The sequence below is a fragment of the Pyrgilauda ruficollis genome, unplaced genomic scaffold (assembly GCF_017590135.1).
Source record: "Pyrgilauda ruficollis isolate IOZ18807 unplaced genomic scaffold, ASM1759013v1 scaffold13, whole genome shotgun sequence".
Classification (NCBI taxonomy): domain Eukaryota; kingdom Metazoa; phylum Chordata; class Aves; order Passeriformes; family Passeridae; genus Pyrgilauda; species Pyrgilauda ruficollis.
The window spans coordinates 1,359,390-1,383,042 of record NW_024511432.1 but is presented as its reverse complement, the minus strand read 5'-3'; the positions used below and the strand labels follow the sequence as shown (position 1 = coordinate 1,383,042).

Sequence of the window (23,653 nt, the reverse complement as noted above, 5' to 3'; positions counted from 1 at the left end):
GAGCTGTGTGAGCCTGTTTGCTCTGGCAAAATGCCCTTTTATTTATGTGAACTTGCAGCCGTTTTTGGCTGCGCGGGGCCGTCCCCTGGAGAGTCTCCTTCAGAGGAAATCTGTCCCAACTTTGATGAAAACTGTCGTGTTACCTCCCTCTCCTAATTCACCTTGGGTATATGGGCCAGAAGAAAAATGCAGCCACCCACCAAAATGGTGAGAAGAAATTCAACCGCCTAAAATGAAACGATTCAGCAATTTCTTTTTTCACACTCCACATCTCTCTGGGTTGCCCCACAAGCCAGGCAGCAGTAAAACCATTTACCAGCAAGCAGGGCTGGGGCCACCTAATCAACCATTTTTTAGAGTCATTTGGGCTTCCAGTTTGGCTGGAAAATAAGTTCTCAACAAATTCATTAAGTATTGTTACCACACAGAAGCCATAAAGAAGTGCTTGCTGCCGTGGCCATCTGCTGCTGAAGGTCACTGTGAAATAACTGTTTCAGGAAAATGTTTAAATTCTTATTGGTAATACCTCTAACCAAAGCCAAGCCAGTAGGGAGATCATATGTTGGTTAGTGGGTGGCCTTAATGATTTTACCTTAAAAGTAATTCCAAAAATACACATATCAGGCGCTGCAGCTAATTCTGCAGCTCGATTTGACAAGTATGAACCAAAATATATCCAGCAACCAGGCAGTTATTAGTGGTGGAGCAGGAGGATTAAAAACTGCTAAAACTGCTTGGCACAAATGCCAGTGTGGTGCCTTTGTTTGGAATCAAGGGGAAAGTTGGAATTTTGTGCTATTCCCAACATTCCCTCATCTCAGAGGGAAAGCCAAGGAGACTGTAGGTCCCTCAGGTGTTACCTGGAGTTCTTTCCCCCTTGGAAAATGCCCCCCTTATTGCAGGGATGATATTGGGATGGAGAGGTGGACACTTCCCACTGGATCAGGTTGCTCTAAACCCATCCAGCCTGGCTTTGAACTTTTAGTGTTCCCAAATTTCTTTCTCTTGCTGTGTTCTCTCCTCAGCCTGTCACTGGCTTGGTCCTGCACAGGAAAATTAGAAAAACTAATCAGAGACATTCATGTGAGTCCCACAAACACAGTGGCTGAGCAAAGAGCCAGAAGCCCATGAAATAGGAAGGGTTTATTTCCATTCCTCAGGCACACACTGGACCAGTGCTGGAGCTGAGAAGATATATAAAATCACTGTCAGATAAATTGGGTCCCTCTGTCTGTGAAGGGCCCTCCCAAACTAATCCATGAGATGGACTTGAAATGAAAAAGTTAGTCTTGAAATACACTTCATTTTCAGTGCTGTTAAGCACGGCGTGTGATGTTCATGATTTGCAGGGTGATAAAAAGTTGCAGCAAATCAGAAACAAAAATATGAGATCAAAACCTATTCAGTGCCAGCTATTAACAGAGCATTTTGATTGCAGAGAGGTTTCTGAGGTGGAGCAGCCTTTCAAAAACAACTTCTACCATCCTTTCCTTATGCTTTGCAGTCACTGCTCCGTGTCCCACACTGTCCCAAAGGATGGGCAGAGCCCTGGGTGCCCTGGGCCAAGGCAGCTGTCCCTCTGTAGGGTCAGCAGAGCAGCAGGACAGGAACCCCACGGGCTCGTGGTGACCTTGGGGCACTCAGTGCCATCAGCAGAGAGCAGGGCTTAAGCACAAATCCAGAAAGGATTGTTTTGCTCAGCCCCTGGGCTCCTCATTGCCACAGGATATCGGAATAGACACGGCTTGGAAAAGAATTTAGAGATCCCCGTTGGGATGTATCCATCAGTGACCATGAACAGCAAGGACACACCAGCAGCCTCCAGATGAGGAAATCCCCGTGCTGGTGCTCACCAGAAGCTGGGAGAATATTCAAGACACTGCTCTTAGTTTGTCTCTTTTTTTTTTTGTGGCATTTCCCTCAGTGCCTGTTACTGTCTGTCAGAGGAAGCAGACGTGATCCTGTGTGGCCATTCTGACTCCTTTGCACATGGCTAAATGCTTTGAGCCCTCAATGTGCTGTCCTGCTTAGTGGGAAGAGGATTTAGGGCTAGAGGCATTTGGGAACTCACCCTCCCTTCCAAAAAAATTGTTTTCCTTCACCTTGAGGGAGCTGAAAATTCTTTGCCCTCCCCAGTGGTGTAAGTGAAACAAAAAGACCTTTATTGTTGTGAGCACCTGCTAATTTTAGAATTAATTAAGGGGGAAAGGGATGTTGCATTGGCTTCAGTCCCTGGAATCAAGAAATTATAATAATGCTTGTAGCTGTGCTGTGCATCCTGTGCCTCAGGAATCTGCTGCTCAAACAGACTTTTCACCTCCAGTTTTGCTTCCATTCATGAGGTGACATCAGTACTTTGATTTTCCTTGTAATTCCTGACATTTTGCCATTGTTAAAGCCATGGGGATATTGCAAATACTAATTTGAAATGACCTAATGCTTAATAAGGCAGTTTGAGGGGATATATGCGTGTGTATATGTGTGTGTATATATATATAATATACAGATATATATTATAATTATATAAATTTTATTATTTATATAATTCTGTTCCTAACAGCAAGATACTTAAGGCACATTCAAGTGCACAGAGACAGCACTCTCGTTTTTCTCCTGAGATACATTTTGCTGTCATTTGTGTAACCTTTCTTTTCAGTTTGTTAATCAATTACACTTCAGGCTTCATCAGAGGGGTCCAAAGTGTAACAGCAGCCACTATTCTTGCAAGGGAAGGAACAAATTGATTGATGTTGGGTAATCAAAGTAATATAGAGCCTTGGCATAGGCAATATTTACTTTACATCTGTCACTGAAGATATTTTACTGCCAATCAGTGCCTTCAGAAGGCTGGCTGGAACAATAGAGGTCTTTCTACTTAATTCCTCCTATTGACTGGGGCTTACACTGACAAAGTTCACTTGCTATGTAATCCTCAAGGCATGCACTGGCTGCTGCAGCCAAGTTTTGAGATATATATCCCCCTGTGTCAATGAATTGGAAAAAAGCAGCTCTTTGGAGCCAAAGCATTGAAGGTGGTCCCTGAAACACGGCCCATGACAGTGTTCCATTGGCGTTGTTGGCTTTGGAGGTGTCAAAGTGATAGGAGAGCTTACAGGAACCCTCCCTGCAGCTGCTGGAGATGTGAATGGCCTTTGATGGTTCACTGGTGACCACTGTTTGCAGGTCAAGTCTGGCCAGGAAGATCCTGTGCAACAACAAATGAGGGGCGGTGGTGGGAAGCGGGAGGAGGGGGGCATTTTTCTCCATTTCTCTCTCTTTTGTTTTTTTTTTCCCCTTTCCTTTTTCTGTTCTGTCAGTCCTGCTTGCTGCAGAGATTGGTGTTTACAAGATGAGTCACAGCCACAGACCAGGGCTGGAGTGGGGGAGCAAGGAATCTGGGAAAATGCTTTGTGCCAATTTTTGGGCCCCAGGGTGCGTCGGATGCCCATCGCCAGGAGCAGAGGGGTGACAACAACAACCCTGTCACCTCAGGGGCTGGCTGGGGACACAAAGCTGCTTTCACCCTTCCTGGTTAAGGTGAGGAGCTGGTGAGAACAGGAAATGTCCCTGTCAGCTGGAAGTCATTGGTACCTACAGCACATTCCCCTTCCAGGCACCAACTCCCCTGACCCTGACCTAGACCCATCAGATATGGGAATGGCTTTAAGCTGAGGGAGGGTGGATTTAGATGGGATGTTGGGAATAAATCCTTCCCTGTGAGGTTGGGGAGGCCCTGGCACAGGTTTCCTAGAGAAGCTGTGGCTGTCCCTGGATCCCCAGAAGTGTCCAAGGCCAGGCTGGACAGGGCTTGGAGAAACCTGGGATAGTGGAAGGTGTCCCACTGCAGGGGGTGGAACTGAAAACACCTTTTTCCCTGTTTTATTTGCAGGTCTCCTGGACATCCACCCACAAGGATTTAGTGCACTTCTTGTGTGTAGCTGGTGCTGACTCAGTTCCCAGTTTCCCAGTGCTCTTGTCACCTCATTCCTGTGGCAGTTCATCTTCTGGGTTGTGTGAGAAGGAGCTGTGAAGACTCACAGGCTTCACAGCTCCTTCTCACACAACAAATCAGATCTCTGCCCTCCTTAAGGCACACTCTGAACTGTTACAACCCACTTCTGCTGAGGACTTATCAGCCAGATTGCAATGTTTTAATGACTCTCAAATTCAATGGAAGAAGCCACATCATTTTCATACTGTAGAGACCAAAGATGGTCTAGACCTTGTTGTCCTAGAGCTTGTTCTTATTGACAGTCTTCTGTCTCACAAATGGCAATTTTCCTGCATGCACTATTTTGACTCCAAAATATGTTCAAGAGAGTTGAAAGTGAACCACCAGTGGGGTTTCTGAGTTTCAAGACCCTCTGCTCCAAATACATTCTATCCTCTTATTTTTTATTATTATTTTTTAAAGGGTGGTGGGGTAGCAAAGGGGGAAAAAAAAAATCCTGGATCTCTTCCAAAATAGCTAGCTAACTTCCAAGACATGTCTGTCAGTAGGCTTGCTCTGGAATTTCCTCTGCAGTTACTGGAGGGTTCAATTTTTCCATAAAACCTGGTATTATGTAAGGGGCACTGAGAAATGTTTCCAGTTGGACCCTGGGATTGCAGATGCATTTGACAAGGGATAACAACCCAGTCTCCCAAATCTCTGCAGTCATCCTGGAGCCAGAGCACACTTGCAGCTCTTCTGCTTTCTCCATGGATCAAAAAGAACCAGAATTAAGAGTCAGAGATTTAACCAGATTATAGTAGAGATAAAAATACCTCAATCGGATTTAAGTGCGTAAGTGACAACACAGGGACAGGACAGGGTTATCACAGCACCTGGAGCCTTGGAGCACATTCAGGATTGTTCTGAAACGTCCCCAAATCTTGCATGTCTGTGTTGATGGGGGATTTCAGCGTCAGCACATTTTTCAGGGAGGGCTGGGAATGGCAGAGGGTGTTCCGAGGTCGAGGCTGGGGAGCCGTGCGTGGGAAAGCCTGACGCTGTGATCCGTCTGGCCACGGCCACTGCAGTCACACTGACCTCCCCAGGAGCCAAATCCAGCTTGTAATTAGGCAGGGGAAAGTAAAAGGAAACTGGCATCCATTCTACAGCTCAGAAGAAGCCTGGTGTGCAATCAAATGCGAGTATATGTAGGTACACTCTTTCTATAAAACCCACACATCTGTGAGCATCAATACGGTTGGAAAAAATGGAATTATGTGGGGTCACTACAGAGAGTGGGGATAGCTGTCCATGATTTATTGCTCACTTTCTGGAATAGCAGTAGACTCAGCTGAAAGGACTGAGCTGAAGACCATTTGTGGCATATTTGTTAAAGACAGGGACACAAACACACACTATTGCATTGCTTTCCAGCAGCTGATGCCTTTAATATAGCTCAAGATGGGTTTTTAATGTGCAGTGACGCTCTGGTGTGTCATAGATGTGCCTCATTTCCAGAATGTGTTTGTCACCTTCCACTTCTGTGTCCTGTCACAAACCCTACTGACTCTTCAGACCACTCTGTCTCCTGTTATGCCTGGGACCACCATGGAATCACAGAATGGTTTGGGCTGGAAGAGACTTTTATAGATCACTGAGTCCAATCCTCTGCAATGAGCAGGAACGTCTTCCACTACATGAGGTTGCTCAAATCCCCATCCAATTCTGGAATTTTCCAGGGATGGAGCATCCATCCCTTCTCAGGGCAACCCACACCAGTGTTTCACTGCCCTCATTGTAAAAACTTCATCATCACCCTCAAGGATGCTCCATCATTTGGCAGCTGCTGGGGCTGCCAGGCTCACCCCTAAAAGTGAGCAAAATGTGCTTTAATCTGCAAATCCATCTGAGCTCCCTGCAGTACCCTCCAATATTTCCAGTGTCAGCCCAGGATGAGAAACACAGCAAGGAAATGGGATAGGGAGGGAATATTTTGCCATGGAGCTACAGCGGAGACCTTTCCATGACTCAGTGGAGATCAGGGCTCCACCATTTCCAACGAGTCTGAGGGGAGGAAAGGGTGAAGGGAGCTGCCTTGCTGATGGGTAAAAGGTAAAAGTTCACAAGTCCACACGCACAGATGCCGAATATTTCATGAACTTGGAGGGATACGGTTTCAGATCACGCTGCTGGAATGCAGCCCTGGCTGCAAAGGCTCAGAGCAGAAGGGATGAGGGGGTGACAGAGCCAGGGCTCCACTCAAGCTCTTCGCACCCTCAGGAGATGGTGAAAAAGAAGAGAAAAAGGGGATTATTGGAGTGGGATGGTGATATCCCGATAGATTCTCCCAATGGAGGGGAAGGGGAGTGCAGGGAAACGTTGCTGGCTGCGTTTGCAGCAGCTCATGCTCAAGTTCTGGTGGTTTTATTGATCCCTCAGGGAGCAGACTCGAGCCTTTCCTGTCTGAATCTACCTGGAATCCATGCCCAAATACCTGGTCTTTGTAGGTTGCTCAGCCAGCTGAATCTAGTTAAAAATCAATGGCCATTTCTTCCCTCTGAATAAATAATTGTAATTCATGTGGTCATAAACGATTTTTTTTCCCCCTAAGAAAGCTCCCCTTGATATCCAGCCACTGGTTGTCAAACAGAGGCTTGTTTCCTTTCCTGTTAATAAGTCCTGTCTCTTTTTTTCCTGAACTGGGCTTTTTGGGGCATTACATCACCATGCACCAAGTTGTGGCAAGGCTGGATGGAGATAATTCACATCCTGTCAGGTCTGACATAAGAGAGTGGGCGACCTTCCAGCAGGGTAAAATATGAAAGGGAAAGTAAAATGGATTTATTCTCGTGTAAATGAGGGCTAGGGAATACCTGACAGATGGATTTGGGAGGTGATTGGGCAAGAAGGTTATGTGTTTAATACTTTTTGCTCCCCTTCACCTCGACTGATTATGCCTTAAAAGCTTTGTGTCATGGCCAATTGTCATCTAAATACCTACAGTGAGTTACAACTCACATTATTGCTCCTTGGACAGTGAATGTATTTGGGTACTGGTTTGCCACTTCATTGAAAAATGGGAAGACAAGGCAAAAAACTGACCTTAAAAATGATCAGAGCCAAAAGTTGTGACCCATAAACAACAAAATGAAAATGTTCAAGCAGAACTGTAAAATCAAGGAATGTTTTGGGTGGGAAGGGACCTTAAAGCTCATCCAGTCCCACCCTTGCCATGGCAGGGACACCTTCTTCTGTCCCAGGGTGCTCCAAGCCCCATCCAGCCTGGCCTTGGACACTTCCAGGGATGGAGCCACAGCTTCTCCAGCCTGTGCCAGGGCTCCCCACTCTCACAGGGAACAATTCCTTCCCAAGATCCCTTCTAAATCTACCTTTGTTCAATTTGGAGTCATTTCCCCGTTTCCTATCATCCCAGGCCTGTCTCAAAAATTCCTTTCCTTCCTTTGTCCAGAAGAATTATCCTGCATTTCCTTAGAGTTTCACAGCCACTGTGTCACCTTCACTCTTTGGAAACTTTCGCAATTTTTAATTTGAGCCTTTCTTGCTGCAGTGCACTCCCACTTTTTCTTGTCCCCACCACTTCATTCTCTGTGAATGCAGTTTTTAGGTTTTCAGACCTAAAACATTGCTAGTACAGAAAACTTAAAGCCTAATTATAGTCCAATTTTAATTAATGAACACCTACTATGAATTTAACTAGATTCAGGATGAAGCCAAAGCCTGAAACCTGCTCTTGCTCCACAGTTACCAGAAACAGGCAACCAGAAACAGGAATTTCAGATTCTCTTGCCCATGTTTGTCCCTCAGGGCTCTGCTCTGCAAGTAAAATAAGGAAGACCTGAAAAGTCACACTTTATAAAAGTGATCATAACTTTGCATCAGGCCAGTTTGAATTACAAGCTGTGATGACTTGGAATAAACCCCTTTTCTGGAGATATGTCATTGATATTTAAGGATTGGGATCTCTGCTCTGATCTTCCCTGAGATCTTCTCTGTAACAGTGTAAAATCAGTGAAAACTTCAGCATTTGGGAAGATTTACTCTGGGTTTATGGCAAGTAAAGGAGAAGCATCGTTGCACATGAATCTCAACTCAAAATAAATTTACTAAGTGCTTTAATACTTCACATTTGGCCTCAAATTACTACTGCGTGACAAGATTTGAGGGCATGTGAAACAGGAGCAGCTGCAAAATGAAAAATCTTGCAAGTTATTTCTATTTTGTGTTACTACAAACCCTTCAGAGTCCTCCACATCCTTTTGGCTTCTGATTTTTAATGAAGCCATCATAAAGCCACAGCAAATTTAGCTCAAGGAATTCCAATAAAGCCTTTAGGAACAAAAAAAACCCAAACCTTCCAACATACTATATCTGAAATGACAAGTGTGTTATTACAATCAAATGCAGACTGACTAATGTTTATTTGGGGTTAGGGAAAAATGGATTTTAATTCATGGCAGCTGATTTTTATACTTTTTTTTTTTAAGAATAAGAATTATTTACCTGTCTGAACCAAATTATGTTGTTTGAATTCAAACATTTAAGGATGAAAATGCGACTGAGAAAGGTTATCCACCCATTTTGACATAAAAAACAGTTAAACAAAGAGTCGTGTATTTAAAAGTGAAAACAAGACTCTGTCATTATTGCTTGTGGAGAAATGTGCAAAATTAAGTAAAGGCAACGAAAACGTGGTTTTTTGCATGTGCAGCAAATAGGGGTATTTCATTGTGGAACTTTTCACTACCTCATTTCAGGCACTTTATTGCTCCTCCAATTTCATTTTCTGTGTAATTTGACAAAATTACAAGTTCCTTCCCGCCCAAGGATGGCTTTGCTTTCAAACTGTAAATGTGTAATTTCAAGCTCCAGCTTCATAATGCACCTTTAAAACAAATTGAAGCCAGATTGCCCCAGCCAAGGAGTCGTGTTGGAAATGAATAAAGGTTTCTTGCAGAAGGGTTTGTGTCTGTTCTTGTACCAAAAAACAAGTGGGCTCCATGTTTGATGGCTTTGCTGTTGACCACCACAGGCTCTCACTCTGTCATTCATTAATGTGTCCATAAAAAAGCCTTTTAATTATGATTAAGCTTTCACACCTACATCCTGAGACAGAAAGCATAAATTTTTCACAAACTGTACAGAAAATACCCACCTTCCTTATTCTGTCTGTTCAGCGATGCTCAGCTGAGCCACTGGAAAATATTCCTAGAAGCACTATTGGCAGAAAATGCTGCTTTTCTCACTAAAATAAATGTACTGGAAATACTAATGAGTGGGGAAAAACCTTTCTAAGAAATGTCCATGTTGAAGGATGCAGGACCATCATCTCCTTGCAGTGGTGATGATCAATATTTGCTCCCAAACCTGCTATCAGAGGTGAGTCCCAGTCTTGTGCTCCAAGCTGGGATTTGGGGAACTGCAAGTAATTTGTGACCTCAATTAGTGTTGCAGGTGCTGTTTCCATCATTAATATCGTTCCTATAATTTAAGTAAAATGGCAGATTATGCTGGGATGGAAGGGACCCACATGGATCATCAAATCCAAGTCCTGGCCTTGCACAGCCCCAACTCCAAGAGCCACACCCTGTGCCCAAAAGCATTGTCCAAGTACTTCTCTCCCCCCAAAAAAGGGGAAAAAACCCTTATTTTAATCAGGTAAAATGCAGTCCTTGCTGGTTTTCTCTGCTTGGGAATGTGCTCAGGTCTGCTCTGAGTGGTTGGGCTGAATCCCTGACCTCTGGATGCACACAGGGTGGTCTGACAGCCACCACAGTGCTCAGGGACATTCTCCTGACACTTTCTTCCCTGTTTCAGCACCTCTCCTTTGGGTCTCAAAGGATGTGATAGAGTGGGAAGCAGGGCCTGTGAGTTCATGGAAGGATTTTCCCTTTGTCCCCAGATGCTTTTTTCAATTAAATAATCTGTAGGCTCAGAAACTGCTGGTGGATTTACATACCATTAAATATCCCTGGGTGTGGGTAATTGAAAAATGTGAGGAGTGAAGCATAAATCTGTTAAAAAACCCTCTACAGAACCTGCTTTGGAGATTATTACTTAAGTCAAGGATATTAAAACTATGCTGAGGTTATTGGCTAATCCACCAGCATCCTGCCAGTGGGATTTCCTACAGTTCTCCAAGAGATAAAAAATAAGGTGATCCCAACTGGCCTCCAGCTCCCTTGTGTCAAAGGGAAGCCTCTTGTAATTACAGGAGACAGAGAAAAGAAAGATTTGATTTAATTTAGCAAAAGACCAGCACAGCATCAATATCCTGGGGGAATTATTTGGTTTTAGACATTTGTAAAAAATTAGAATTTGTGGTAATGGCACTTATTTATACCTTTCTTCCCTCCCCCAAAATAACTGTAAAAGCTTCAAACCTGGATTTTACGCCCTCAGAAGTGGATCTGCAGCAGGTTCATAGGTCAGCCTGCAAGATTTGAGGTGATGTTTTGAACTTTGAACAAGTTACAAATACTTCCTCGAACAGCAAATGCAATAAATATCTCAGCAGAAGAAATTTCTTTGACTTCTTTCCCTGGATGAAGTCCAGGGAAGAAAGTGGGGCCAGAGCCGTTACATGATGAGGAGGAATTTAAAAAGTCAGCTTTAGGAACCTCAGCAGAAAGCTCATTTCAGGCTTCGTGTGAGTTTTTGATGAACATTTAAGGTGTCTTGAACCATTTTGCTCATCCCTGCTAAATTGGTGTTGCATCTGTTAAGTCCGTCAGCCAGGAGCCGCCGTAAATGTGAAAAGCAGAAAAGCCTCTGCTGAAGGTTTCAAACCAGTCCTTATTTATCATTTTGGGTGGAATTGAGGGCTTGTTTTCCTTCTGTCTGGAAATGTCACCTACAAGATCTTCTAAATCCTCCATCCTTCACAATTTGGGTTTGCATTTGATTGGAAATTTGTCTCCAAATTCAGTGAGGTGGGCTGGGATCCCCAATTTCCACGACAGATATTCCTTTTAGAGTAGATAGATTTTTGTGCTACATTTATGAACAGTGAATGATGAAAGGGTAGTGTAGTGACACATTTTCCTTGATGTGCTTTGTCACCCAGAGCTCTTCGAGCTCAGGGCAGTCAAATTAGTTTAGGCCTGCAAAAAGTGAGTGATGTGCCCTTTTCTCTGAGGTAAAGAGATATTTGTAGTGGCATGAAGCAAGCTGGGAACATTTCTTGTAAAATTGCCCAAAGGAAATAGCACCGGGAACAACTGGCTTTTTGTAGGGAAGACTATATTAAAAGGGGAAAAAAAACCCCCACCAATAACATAGTCTAAAACTATATTTATAAAAAAGGGGGGGAAAAAAAAGATGGCATATTTCAAGTCTTGCTGAAACGCCTGAAAACTTTCCCTGTGACACCAAATGATCTAAGTCATGTCTCCAAAGAGTAGCTCATCATTTCTCAGACAACAGCAGGAATTTGTGGCTGACCTCCTGAGGGAAATGGTCAACTTTCTCCATCTTTCCTCCCCATGCCAATGTTTGCCTTTAATTTATGTTGGTCAGTTGAAAATGGAAAGTTCAGTACCAAAGCTGAACTAAAGTGGGGGAAAAAAACACAGCCTGAGAAAGGACTTGTTTTGTGGGATCTGTTTTCCACAGCACCCTGGTTTTACCCAGGCTCTTTCCGTGTGTTTTCCAGCCTGTTTCTCACCCCGGCGCTGCACAATCCCAGTGCCCTCCCCACATGGAGAAATGAAAGGCTGCAGTAATTGAGGTCAGTTGTCGTTCCTGCTGACTGTTTGCAAAGGGTTTTTTACAAGCTGTCAGGCCACCTCCATCTGGTAGAGAAGCTCCACATCTCTCCCAACCAGGGCAGCGTGTTTTCTTTCAAAATATCGTGGAGGAAACGCGTTGCTTCGGGAAAGGTACGGGGAATTTTCAATGAAGGTCAGCTACCTGGACTCCATGGTGGGCGTTGGTATCTCAGCCTCTTGTAGATCTGGAGATTTATAGATTTAGTAGTAGCTGTCCCGTAGATTAGTAGAATTTTGTTTAAACACACCCCCAAAGTAGCACAAGTCACGTGAGTGCCTCAATTAAGGTGAAGAAAATGAGGTGAACCAAGAAGACCACACCCAAAAATGCACAGGAGAAACTCATGCTCCAGGTCATGAGAAGAAGAGGGGTAAAAAGCACTAAATTTTGGGTTTGTTTGCCTTGCTTTGGTAGGATGAGTGCGGGTGAACCTGGCTGTGCATTTTTCTGCACCAGAGGAAGATCTGAGGGACAGCAGGGAGTTCCAGAGCTACTCCCATGATGCTTCCAGAAAAGCACAGAGGTTTTACCACCCGAGGAAGACACAGCTGCTTCTACCTTCACCAGGCTGATACTTAACACCAGAGCAGAAGGACATTGATTTTGGATGGGCCCAGCCTCACAGAGACCTACAAGAAACCCTTCTGCTCTGACATCTTTAAAAGCTCCCTTAAAAAATCACAATCCAGGTCTCCAAAAAAAGCAATGAGAAGGTGATTAAGCTGCAATCTACAGGGCAAAGGTGATTAATATTTTGTGATGAGTGGAAGATTTTGTGTCACTGGAAGGAGCATCACAGTGATGCTGTTTGCCAGACAACATGAGGCACAGATTTTGTCAGACAATTTAGAAGGAAGATCTGAGATTTGTGATCTATCACAGTTTGGAACAGATCTCCATCCTGCAGATGTTTATTACTTTTGCAATTCTTTTTCTATCTGTGGTCTGCTTTTTGTTTATCTGCTTGTTTTTCTGGTAAGGAGCCTTTATTAACCTGTGTGAGGTTTTTATCATTTCCAAAAGGCTGTTTTTGCAAAACACAGGTTCCAAAATTGGTGAAATGCAGAAATTTTGATTTTTCTTCCAGAAAAAGGTATTTATAGGCATGACAAATGTAAATGCCATTTAAGTTGAGTTTAAAATAATATTTATGCCAAGGTAATTCCTTGAATGCTATTTTACCCACTTGGGAGAGACCATACTCTCATGAAAAGATGAATTTCAGCAGGTCGCACACTTTATGGTCCTAATGAACAATCCCAAATTGTGTAAACATGAATAGCAAAGGGGTTGAGTTGTCTGTTTGTCATCTGGTGGTTTGTTTTTTCCCCTCCACCCCAGGCACATCGTGCTGTTTCATGCTTTTCCACACCCAGGACATTGGAAAAAAGTTGTTCAACAGTTCAGCTCCTGCCAGAATCTCTCGGGCACGAGCTCCTTTCCAAGACTGCCACTACCTGACACCTCACTGGATTTTTTTCTGATCTGGAAGCATCTGGACTTCCCTGCAGTGCACATCTGGATGAGGCACAGCTGCTGGAGGATCACTCCCAGACAGGGAAAATCAGAGATGTTGGGAAGATCTCAGAGCACCAGCCAAATGCGTAACCCTACAATCACCATCAGTCCAACTATGGTGGGCTCCTTCATGGCTGAAAGATTTCAGCTTTTTCCCATATAATCAACCCTTGGCCCAAGCTCTAAATGTATCAAACTGAATTCACCTTTAACCCCTCCGATTTCCCAGGCTTTTCCTAGGAAAGAACTCCAGCTGACAAGGGGAAGAAGAAGATGCTCACATTTCCCAGCAAGACCAGTGAGAGGATGATCCACACCCTGCACTGGCTCCTCCATCCCTCTCAAACTCCAAAGCTGAAGTACAGAAGACTCTGAGTTCTGCAGACCATGGGGCTCTGTTAGTGATGAGGAGAACTCTCAGAATTTTGGGCCAGATCTGAAATGATGTATTTTATACACAAATTGCTGGGAACGGCCAACTTTTCCCAGCTGGGAGTGGGCAGAGGGTGCTCCTGTAGCCCAGGGCATCTGTGCATTGTCTGTGACAGCCCTGGCAGTAGCAAGCTGGGCCCTGTATATGAAATATGGTATTTTCACACATCCAGGGAATGCCACAATAAAACAAGGAACTGGTGCAGTTTACGACTGGGCCTCATGCTGAGTCCAATTAAACCTACTGTTTCCAATCAGGTTTAATGTGAGGATAAAGTGAATGCTCCCTGAGATTTGGAGGAGGATAATTTGTCAGTAATAATAAGTGTAGACAAACAGGATGTTCCACAGTGCAGGGGCCTGATTAAAACCAAATGTGTTTCCAGGGATCCTCTCGAAACTCCTGGCAGCCAACGCAGCCAGCCTTGCTTGAAGCTTACAGCAGTTCTTTTGCAAAAGCTTGCAGCCTTTGCAATTCTTCCTAAATCCCATGGAAAAAAAATCAGAGGCAGGCCATTGGGTCACCCAAGAGCCATCTCTGTGCATTGCTGTTGGTTTTTGAGGTTTTTTTTCAGAGCGTGTTTCAGCTTTATAACCTGTCAATGCAAGGACATCCTAACAGGAAAGGGAAAATGTCTTGGATTTTCAGCCTGGCCCTATTCTACTTCCTGACAAGAGCCTGTCTAGCTGGTCTTAACATTGGCAAAAATGCATTTCCTGGTCAAAATGGGGTTTCCTACAAGAGGTGAATTCTTTCTTGATGGACTTTACCATAGAAACAAAATTTGCCGTCATCAGACCACGGTCCAAAAAATCACTTCAGCTTCGGCAGAGTTTATTGAAAAGAAACAAGGAAAGTTTTAAACTACCCCAGACTTCAGGTTTTAAATTAGACTTGAGATCACTCTAATAGCCTTTTTTCTTATTTCCTAGAAAAGGATTTTCTCACTTTTTTGGCCAGATGGGAGCCTGGGTACCGCAGTGCTCGTTAGCCGAGTTACAGTCCCTGGGAAATCAGCGGTTACCTGGTGCTGGAGAGCTGCTTTTGTTTATTAGAGACAACCAGCCTGAGGTCAATGTGCAGAGCACTTAACATACTAACAAACCACTAATTAACCCAACACAGAAGCAGGAGCCCGTGCCCAAAATGTGTCTCTAATTCTCCATCTCCCCGTGCTTCCAGCAGCACAATGGATCGTGTGTGGAGCGGGGGCTGTGGCACGGACCTGCCTCGGGAAGGGGGTCCCACTGCTGCAAGTTCCAGAAATCTGGACTGGGATGGGGGAAATCTCTGGAATAAATGCAAACCTGGATGTTGTGTACTGCTAATTTTCCCTGTATGTTATCACCTCCTCGAGCACATTCTTTGGGGCTGTAATCTCTATTTCAAATTTACGTTTGCCTTAAGGATGAAAATTTTCTTTCTGGATCCTCTTTCTCCATCTGCCCTGGTGGCACTTGCTTTTTTCAACAACAGATTATGGGAAACACTACAATCCTCAGAAATGTGAATTCTGTAGGTCTCAATGCTTTTCTGGTACCTTATTTCCAATAACAGTCTCAGAAACCTCCATTACTTCCTTACATCTCATTCCTTAATGAATTCTTTTTAGGAAGGTCTGATGAGCTCCTTCCAGTGTCCTCAGGACCAAATATATATTTTCGTATTTTAAAATATACTTATGTATATAAAGACAGATAATAAACCCCATTCTAGACTATAAACAGGGAGACAACCCAAACACTTGAATACCAAAGAGTGTTGTGGGTGAATTCCCATCAAAAATGGAGCACACATAGAAAAAGGTGGAAGTTTTAAAGTCCCAAAATGAAGTTCTGATGTGGTTTTGTGGCATGTCCCCAGTGAGGTGGCCTTGCTGGAGAAAGGCTGGACAGGGACTGAGGGGCTTATTTCAGTCTCAAAATGAAGGGAAAACTCTCTCCTTCCTTTCAGCCTAGAAAAAAAAATGCAGCTGAATTCACAGGGTTGAAGAGGCCTGGAAGAAATCAAACTTTGGGAAGAAGATGTTTTGGGGTACCTGAAGATTTGCATGTCTCTGGCATAAAAAAAAAAAATTAATTTCCACAAAACTGGGAACTGAGATGCGAAAATGGCACCAATAAAGAAAAGGAAACACATCCTGGGTGGGAGCATGGATAGAAAAAGGCCCCAAAACAGGGATGCCCACCTGACTCAGTCATGCCTGACTTTTTCCTGACAGAAGAGACAGTGGCCAAGACGTCCTTTCAAACAGCAGCAGCTTCTCCAGAAAGCCTGGATGTCTGTGAGCAAAGCTGCCCCAGACAAATAAACCATTTGATTTAATTTAGAGCCACAGCTTGTTCCCAGGGAAGGGTAATTGGATCCATGGCAGAGAGCTGGGAAGGGGGCCTGAGATGAAACAAAGGAGGCAGCTCTGCTGCTTGGGATGCTTCTGTTCTCCAGTGGAAATTTCTTATGGAACAGAAGGGAACAGAACCCCTTCTCCAAACAGCAGGGCAGTTTCTGTGACCTCATTTCCTTCCACTGTTCCTTCTCCTCTGATAATGAGGAAGAACGCTGGTTTTCTCCTCCTACAACTAAACAAACAAAGCGTGGAATGAGTGGGAATGTTTAATGCCAAAAGCCTGCAGAAGGAGAGCTGCTCTGGCCTGGAGACCTGTGCAGACAGAAGGTGAAAGCAGGGTTATGATGTGATTGTTTCTGCTGCTGCTGTCCTGCAGCAGGGTTATAATGAGAGCCTGGAAGAAATCAAACTTTGGGAAGAAGATGTTTTGGGGTACCTGAAGATTTGCATGTCTCTGGCATAAAAAAAAAAAATTAATTTCCACAAAACTGGGAACTGAGATGCGAAAATGGCACCAATAAAGAAAAGGAAACACATCCTGGGTGGGAGCATGGATAGAAAAAGGCCCCAAAACAGGGATGCCCACCTGACTCAGTCATGCCTGACTTTTTCCTGACAGAAGAGACAGTGGCCAAGACGTCCTTTCAAACAGCAGCAGCTTCTCCAGAAAGCCTGGATGTCTGTGAGCAAAGCTGCCCCAGACAAATAAACCATTTGATTTAATTTAGAGCCACAGCTTGTTCCCAGGGAAGGGTAATTGGATCCATGGCAGAGAGCTGGGAAGGGGGCCTGAGATGAAACAAAGGAGGCAGCTCTGCTGCTTGGGATGCTTCTGTTCTCCAGTGGAAATTTCTTATGGAACAGAAGGGAACAGAACCCCTTCTCCAAACAGCAGGGCAGTTTCTGTGACCTCATTTCCTTCCACTGTTCCTTCTCCTCTGATAATGAGGAAGAACGCTGGTTTTCTCCTCCTACAACTAAACAAACAAAGCGTGGAATGAGTGGGAATGTTTAATGCCAAAAGCCTGCAGAAGGAGAGCTGCTCTGGCCTGGAGACCTGTGCAGACAGAAGGTGAAAGCAGGGTTATGATGTGATTGTTTCTGCTGCTGCTGTCCTGCAGCAGGGTTATAATGAGATTGTTTCTGCTGCTGCTGTCCTGCAGCTTCCAAGCTTGGTGCATCCAGCTGTTCTGAGAGCTTCCCTTGAGTGGTGAGGAGCTGGGAAAGAGGAGAAGCTGCCTCTGAAAGGGAATGGAGCTGGGAAAGGGCTGGAGCACCAGGAGAGGCTGAGGGAGCTGGGAAGGGGCTCAGCCTGGAGAAAAGGAGGCTCAGGGAGAACCTTGTGGCTCTGAACAACTCCTGACAGGAGGGGACAGCCAGGGGGTCATGCTCTGCTCCAGGGAACAACAGGAGGAGAGGGAACAACCTCAGGGTGAGTCAGGGGAGGGGCAGGATGGATATAAGAGAATTTCCTCTCAGAAAGGGTTATTGAGCATTGGAACAGACTGCCCAGGGCAGTGGTGGAGGGTTCTGAATGTTGTGAAGGTGTCGCAGGTGGGGACGTGGGGCAGTGGTGGCCGTGGCAGTGCAGGAGGAATGGTTGGACCTGAGAGACCTTTTCCAACCCAAATTCCTCTGGGATTCCATGCCTTGCCTCCTCCCTTCCTGACAACAAAGAGCTTTGGAGGAGGAGAGTTGGGTTTTCAGCTCTTGGCCGCTGTGCCACACTGGCTCTTGGTGGGACACCTCCCACAGGTGCCCAGTAAAACTAAAAGTGATATTTGGGTGGGCTGGGAGGTGGGATTGGTGATCTGTGCTGCCTGGCTGTGGTGCCAGGGCGTTGTGGCAGCCCCGTGGGTGGTACCATGGACAGTGTGCCCATCACATGGCATTTGGTGAGAAAAAACCTGACATTAAAATGCAAAAAATAAAAGGGGGAAAAAAATCTAAAAAATATCTAAAAAATCTAAAAATCCCATCCCAGCACATGGTCCCAGGCTGATCTTGGGACTTGCAAAGAGCCTGGAAAACCATATCAGTGTCTGAATCTGATTTGGATCTTCTTGGGTCTTCCTGACCCAGAGTAATTCAGCAGTGACCTTTTCTTGAGCTGTCACCACTTAGGAACAGCTGTGGAGCAGAGCTACATGGATATATCCCTAGGATAAGGCATTTACAGCTTTTTTTCCTTTCTTTTTTTTTTTTTTTTTTTTTTTTTTTTTTTTTTTGGTTTTGGGATCAGTAGAGAAGTAATAACACTGGTTTGTGGTGTTGCTTGATAGTTGTTTTTTTTTTTAATTTGGATATAAATTATTGCTATTTTCCTCTTTCCTTCTCCCCACTGCACATCATTAAACTCTCAGCTCTGGACTGCTCTTCTCCACACCTCTCAGATGTGTCATTTACTCTGTTGAAAAGAAAGAAAAATCCACAGCTATTCAGGATAAAAAAACAGTTGTTTGAAATTCTGAGGCATAATATAAACATTTCCCTCAATGCTGGATTTCCTTTTTCTAAGCAAGTGCTGTCACTATCATTGCTTTCAATCTGGGCAGAGTTCTTGTAACTTTATATACTTGTTTTGTAACTGTGACGGGCTTAAAATTCAGAGTGAGGATGGTAGGAAGCAAATTGGAGATGTTTTCCCCCTCTTTTTTTCATTGATTGTTTAAATTTCATACCCTTGAATAATGAAACTGGTCCTGTTCACAAGGCTATTTTCTCATTTTATATTCCCCCCACAAAATGAGTGCTCAGCCTGGGAATTGTTTTAGGAAGATTACTTTTAATAAGATCCATACAGTTATAAAACATAATCAAAATTAATTAGCTCTTCTTTAGTCTTTGCTTTAGGCTGGAATTCTCTCTGTCCTTTCATGCCTGGAAAATGAAAAATATTTTTTAAAATATTCAGCTTTTTCTCACGAGGGAAAAAGTTGTTTGCTCCAGAAGGCTTCTGTTTTACGTCTTGTTTTTTAAACTTCTTTTAAATAAACGTGGGGAGGTGTCGTGGAGCTGCTCACCAATGTGCTTGGCGGAGATGGAAGTTGCATTTAAAGGTATTTTCCCGATTTTTTTTTTCCAAAGGAAAATGCTCCGGGAGTCCACTAGAGGGTCCAGCTCGGAGCAGGCTGCAGCCTCTGGGTGAGGCAGGTGGAGCAGAGCCCCCTGCTCCCGGCTGGATGCTGCTCCGAGCCCAGCCCCAGGTCAGACTACACCTGAGAGAGGAGAAAAGGAGCGGATCAGCCGGGAAATTTGTCCTAATGATGGTCAGAAAAGGGTCAGTAGTTCCTAGTTCAGTGAATTCCGAGATGGGCGTTTATGGGAGCCAGAATTACTGCTCCTTCTCTTTGCCCATTTCTTCTCCCCTCTCATTCCTTAGGAAGATCTCTGGACTTCTAAAATTCAGTTTTGTTTTAGTTTTGAGCGTTTTTCTTACAACTCAAGGGATAAAATATAGATATATTTTTATATATATTTATATACTTTATAAATATATATTTCTATACTAATTAATTAATAATAATTAATGATAATTAATAATAATTAATTATTATATATTATTAATTAATAATAATTAGTAATAATTAATATTTAGTATTTCGTATTTTATGTAAGATGTAATATGTAGCATATAATATATAACATATAATATAATGCAATATACGTAATATATTATGTATAATATATAATATATCTAATTATTATATATTTTATAATATATAAAATATAGAAATATATTCTCTATATTATATTATATTATAATGTAATTATTATATATTTATATATATATTTTATATATATATATATATATATATATATATGTATATATATATATAAAATCACCTGGAGCCTTTGGAATTCCAGCTGGCTTGTGCTGCACTCAACAAATCTGCCTGAAATACAGAGTGGCAGCAAAATTGATGCCTTACCTTAATTTTTTTACACTTTTTTTGTTTTGAAAGCACAGAATTATCTGGAATGGACCTTTCTGTGGGAGAACGGGGGCTAACACGATCAAACACGGCAGGGCGTCCTCGGGGGTGTTGCAGATCCCAAATTGGGAAGGCAATAAACCAATTATTGGCCCATTCGTTCCTTTTTGGCACCTTTGCCAAGACCAAACGCAGGAGAGGACCAGAAAGGGAGAGGTTTTTATGGGAGCTGTCAGAGACCCTCGGGAATGCCATTTTGGGCAAGAAAACCCTCTTGTAGTTCAATTTTACTGCTCATTTTGGGCAAGAAAACCCTCTTGTAGTTCAATTTTACTGCTCAATCTCCCGGCTTACGGCCCTGGGAGTGTTAAATAAACACGGGGAGATAACAGATGGGACCCCATGGTGGGGGGAAATGTGGGCACGGGGGGAGCAGCCCCACACTCCACCCATCTCCTTTGGCACCTCAGTTCCCAGAGCTCCCAGGGGACACCTTGGAGGGTTTGACCTGAAAAATGTCACCTGCAGAACTCGGTGCCCCCAAATCTCGGCGCCACGTGCGGCAGGAGGATGCCCGGGTGCTGCAGTTCTGCCTGGCACGGATCTGCTGAGGAAGCTGAGGAGATTCCTGCCCCCAAACCAGTGGGATTGCAGCAGGGCAGGCTGCAAACACCCCACAGCAACTGGCCAGAAACAACCACAATGGAATATTTTTGTTTTATCAAGAGCAGTATCTTTTATCATCTCTTTCTCGCTTAACTCAGTGGTAATTTTTTCCCTGTTTTCTGGGGTTCTTTATTTTGGTTTCATCATGGGGATAGGGGGATAGGGAAATAATATCCACAGCTTTATCCTCAGAGATGACAGCTGCAGAGAAAAACCTACTTGTAATGTGGCTCCATTACAGTGTGATTAAGTTCAGGCATGTAAGGTTCCTGCTCCTGCCTGAGCCCTGAGTCCTGTCTGTGCCATGTCATGGAAAGTTATGGCTTGGCTTTAATAATTCACTCTGCTGCTGCCCTGCCTTCTGCTGCCAGCAGAATTGTCATGTTTTATGGACAGGTCCAAAAGTGCACCCTTCTAAAAACGTGCAGTTTCAGTGGAGAGAAAGGCTCGCATTGCAGCAGTGTCTGTTTGAAAATGCAGCTTGGAAGAGTGATTATTTTCCTTCCTCCTGCACCAAAGTTCCCATTTTTCTCCAGCCCCCCCACTCCAAAGGCCAGGCTCCAGATGGGGCCGGGACCTTTGCTTATGTTAAATAAAACAAAACACAGAGAGTTGTTCAGAAAGGATCAATAACAAGTGATCCTTTACCAGGCTGCTCAGCCTTCCCTTTGAAAGCAGGGCTAAAATTTCCATCCATTTCAGCAAGAAGCAGAGATTTACCTGCAAGTCAGCGTGGCTTTGGTCTAAACACAGCAGGCAGGGATGTAAATAAAGATGTGCAAATAAATAAATAATCCTGCACTCTGTCACCGAAGTTGCACCTTGAATAATCCTCTTTTTTTTTTTCTTCTCTGGTGCCTCACTTTCCTCGCCTATAAAAATGAAAACAAATGTTGTTGGTTTTCATATTAGACTTCAAAACTAGAAAATAATTAGGTAAAACAGCAGAATATTTTTCTAGTTACCTCGTGGATTTGGGGTTTTTTTCTGCTGTTATTACTTTTGTTCAAATCTGGTATTTGTGCTCTCTACTGTCCTGCAGTCCACTTGAGCATCCTTAAGTTGATAAAACTCTACTAAGGAGAAAAACTGAGGATCCAGGATCATCAGTTTTTGTCAATTCCACTGAATCCATGCAGTTATCCATGGATTAGACAGGCAGTTCCACTTCTGAGGGGCTCTCCCAGCTCCTTCCTTGCTGTGACCATCTCCAGGGCCTGATCCTGGTGACACTCAGATCCAAGGGGGACTTGCTGCTGACTTTAATCTGAATTTAGCTGGACCACACAGCCCTGACTCAGCATGCTCCAGCCTCAGTGACTGTTGGAAGGATTGGCTCTTAATTTCCTTTTTTTTTTAAATATGTATATATAAACTTGCTTTTATGGACAGCCTGTGTACATGATGAAAAGATAAACTTCACTAAGAGGAAATGACAGAAAAGACACCCAGGTGTATTAAAAATGTACGTTAAGACCTCAGTCACTCCACCCAGATTATCTTTTATTTGTTTTGTGGGCAAACAGCAAGATTTTAAGGATTTTAATCCACAGGATTACAACCCACCAAACAAAAACAAGGAAGGGGTTTCTCCTGGCACATCAAGTTAGGATTAAATCCTCCCGTTCCAAAAGGGACTAAATAAATATTTCCCTCTGGGAGTTGACACCGCATGCTAAGGAGGTGAGTGTGGGTTTAATGGCTGTGTAGATAAGCCTTTATCTAAAGGATACAACTTCACTTTACAGCCTGCACACTTATTTACCAACTGCTAATGCCACCGCCTCGGTGCCACTCGTGCCTCGGTGACAACAGCCCCGCTTATCTGGGCCAGGTAGCCCGATTTTACAGCCATGCCCCAAACGGCCCCCAACAGGAGTTTTTGGTTTTAAAAAAAGCGATTTACGGGGACCTGCTAGGAAAAAAAAAAAAAAGAAAAAAAAAGAAAAAAAAGGTGTTTTGCTCACGCCAGACGCTGCTCTAAGCGAGCAAAGTTTGCCCCAGGCATTAAAATCACCCTCGGCTTCAGCTGAATTTCAGCCGCGTTTGGGAGTTTGTTTGGATTGCTGGGTCAAAGCGATCGCGAAGGTGATTTTTATTATTATGTTTTTTGCTCTTTTTGTCCTTTTACAGAGAAGAAAAGGAGGGGAAAGCCTCTGCGCCGTGTCCGCTGCAGGAGGAGGGATGCTGCCTGCCCAGGGTGGGCAGCGGCTCCGGGACCTCCTCCCAGGTGATGTTTAAGGCACAGAAAAACCTCCTCATGCCGCCGCACAATGGCCACATTGTAAACGCGTCCCTTCCCATCATGTAGGACGTTGGGATCGTTAGTTTTGGCTGGAAATAAAATATATATTACACGCAAAGGGCTCTGCTAGCGGGCAGCAAACGCGCGCTGCCGCTGTAATGTTTCTCATTATATTTCCCCTTTGTTCTTAAAAAAATGACTGAGTTATTGCATAATGCGGGGATCAAAGAAGAGGGAAAATACAGCATGAGGATGGAAACGAAGGCAGCCTGTCAGTTTTAAGCGCAAATGAATGCTCGGTTTCTTTTATAAAGAAATCCCGCTACAGAAATAATCGCCTGAAAAAAAATCCAATTTTGACAAGTAAATAGTTTGTTTCCTCCCCATTTCAAACAGCCTTGAGAAACCTACAGCACCTAGTCAGAGGATTTATTTAGGTTTTCTCGATTCTTGAGTTTTCCCCCGAATTTTGCGTGCGTTTTATTAGGTTAATAAAACTCGATTTCCAAGCTTTTGGACGCCTCGGGGGTACAATGAGCTCGGATGTCAAATGCATCAAGCAGCTAATGAAGGGATTTCAGAGATCTCCAAAGTGTCCATAGCAGCAATTTGTAGCATCTCATAAAGGTGAAGCCCATTCTGGCTCCAGCGTGTTTTGTCTGACACTTTTCCGGGCGCTCTAACTCCGATTTGCTGCTTTATTCCGATTTTATGTCTTTTTCAAAGGCCCCGGTGCCGCTGTCAGAGGGATTGTGGGCAAAGCGAGTCAAACCAGCATCCCCAGGCG

General features: G+C 43.9%; 1 long non-coding RNA gene across 1 annotated transcript; it reads left to right on the top strand.

Moving 5' to 3' along the window:
• Positions 1–16,977: 16,977 nt before the first annotated feature.
• On the top strand, positions 16,978–23,338 carry LOC121348982. Its single transcript, XR_005954438.1, has 3 exons — positions 16,978–17,092; positions 19,108–19,300; positions 22,755–23,338. It is a non-coding gene; the product is annotated as an uncharacterized LOC121348982 (long non-coding RNA).
• Positions 23,339–23,653: the final 315 nt, after the last annotated feature.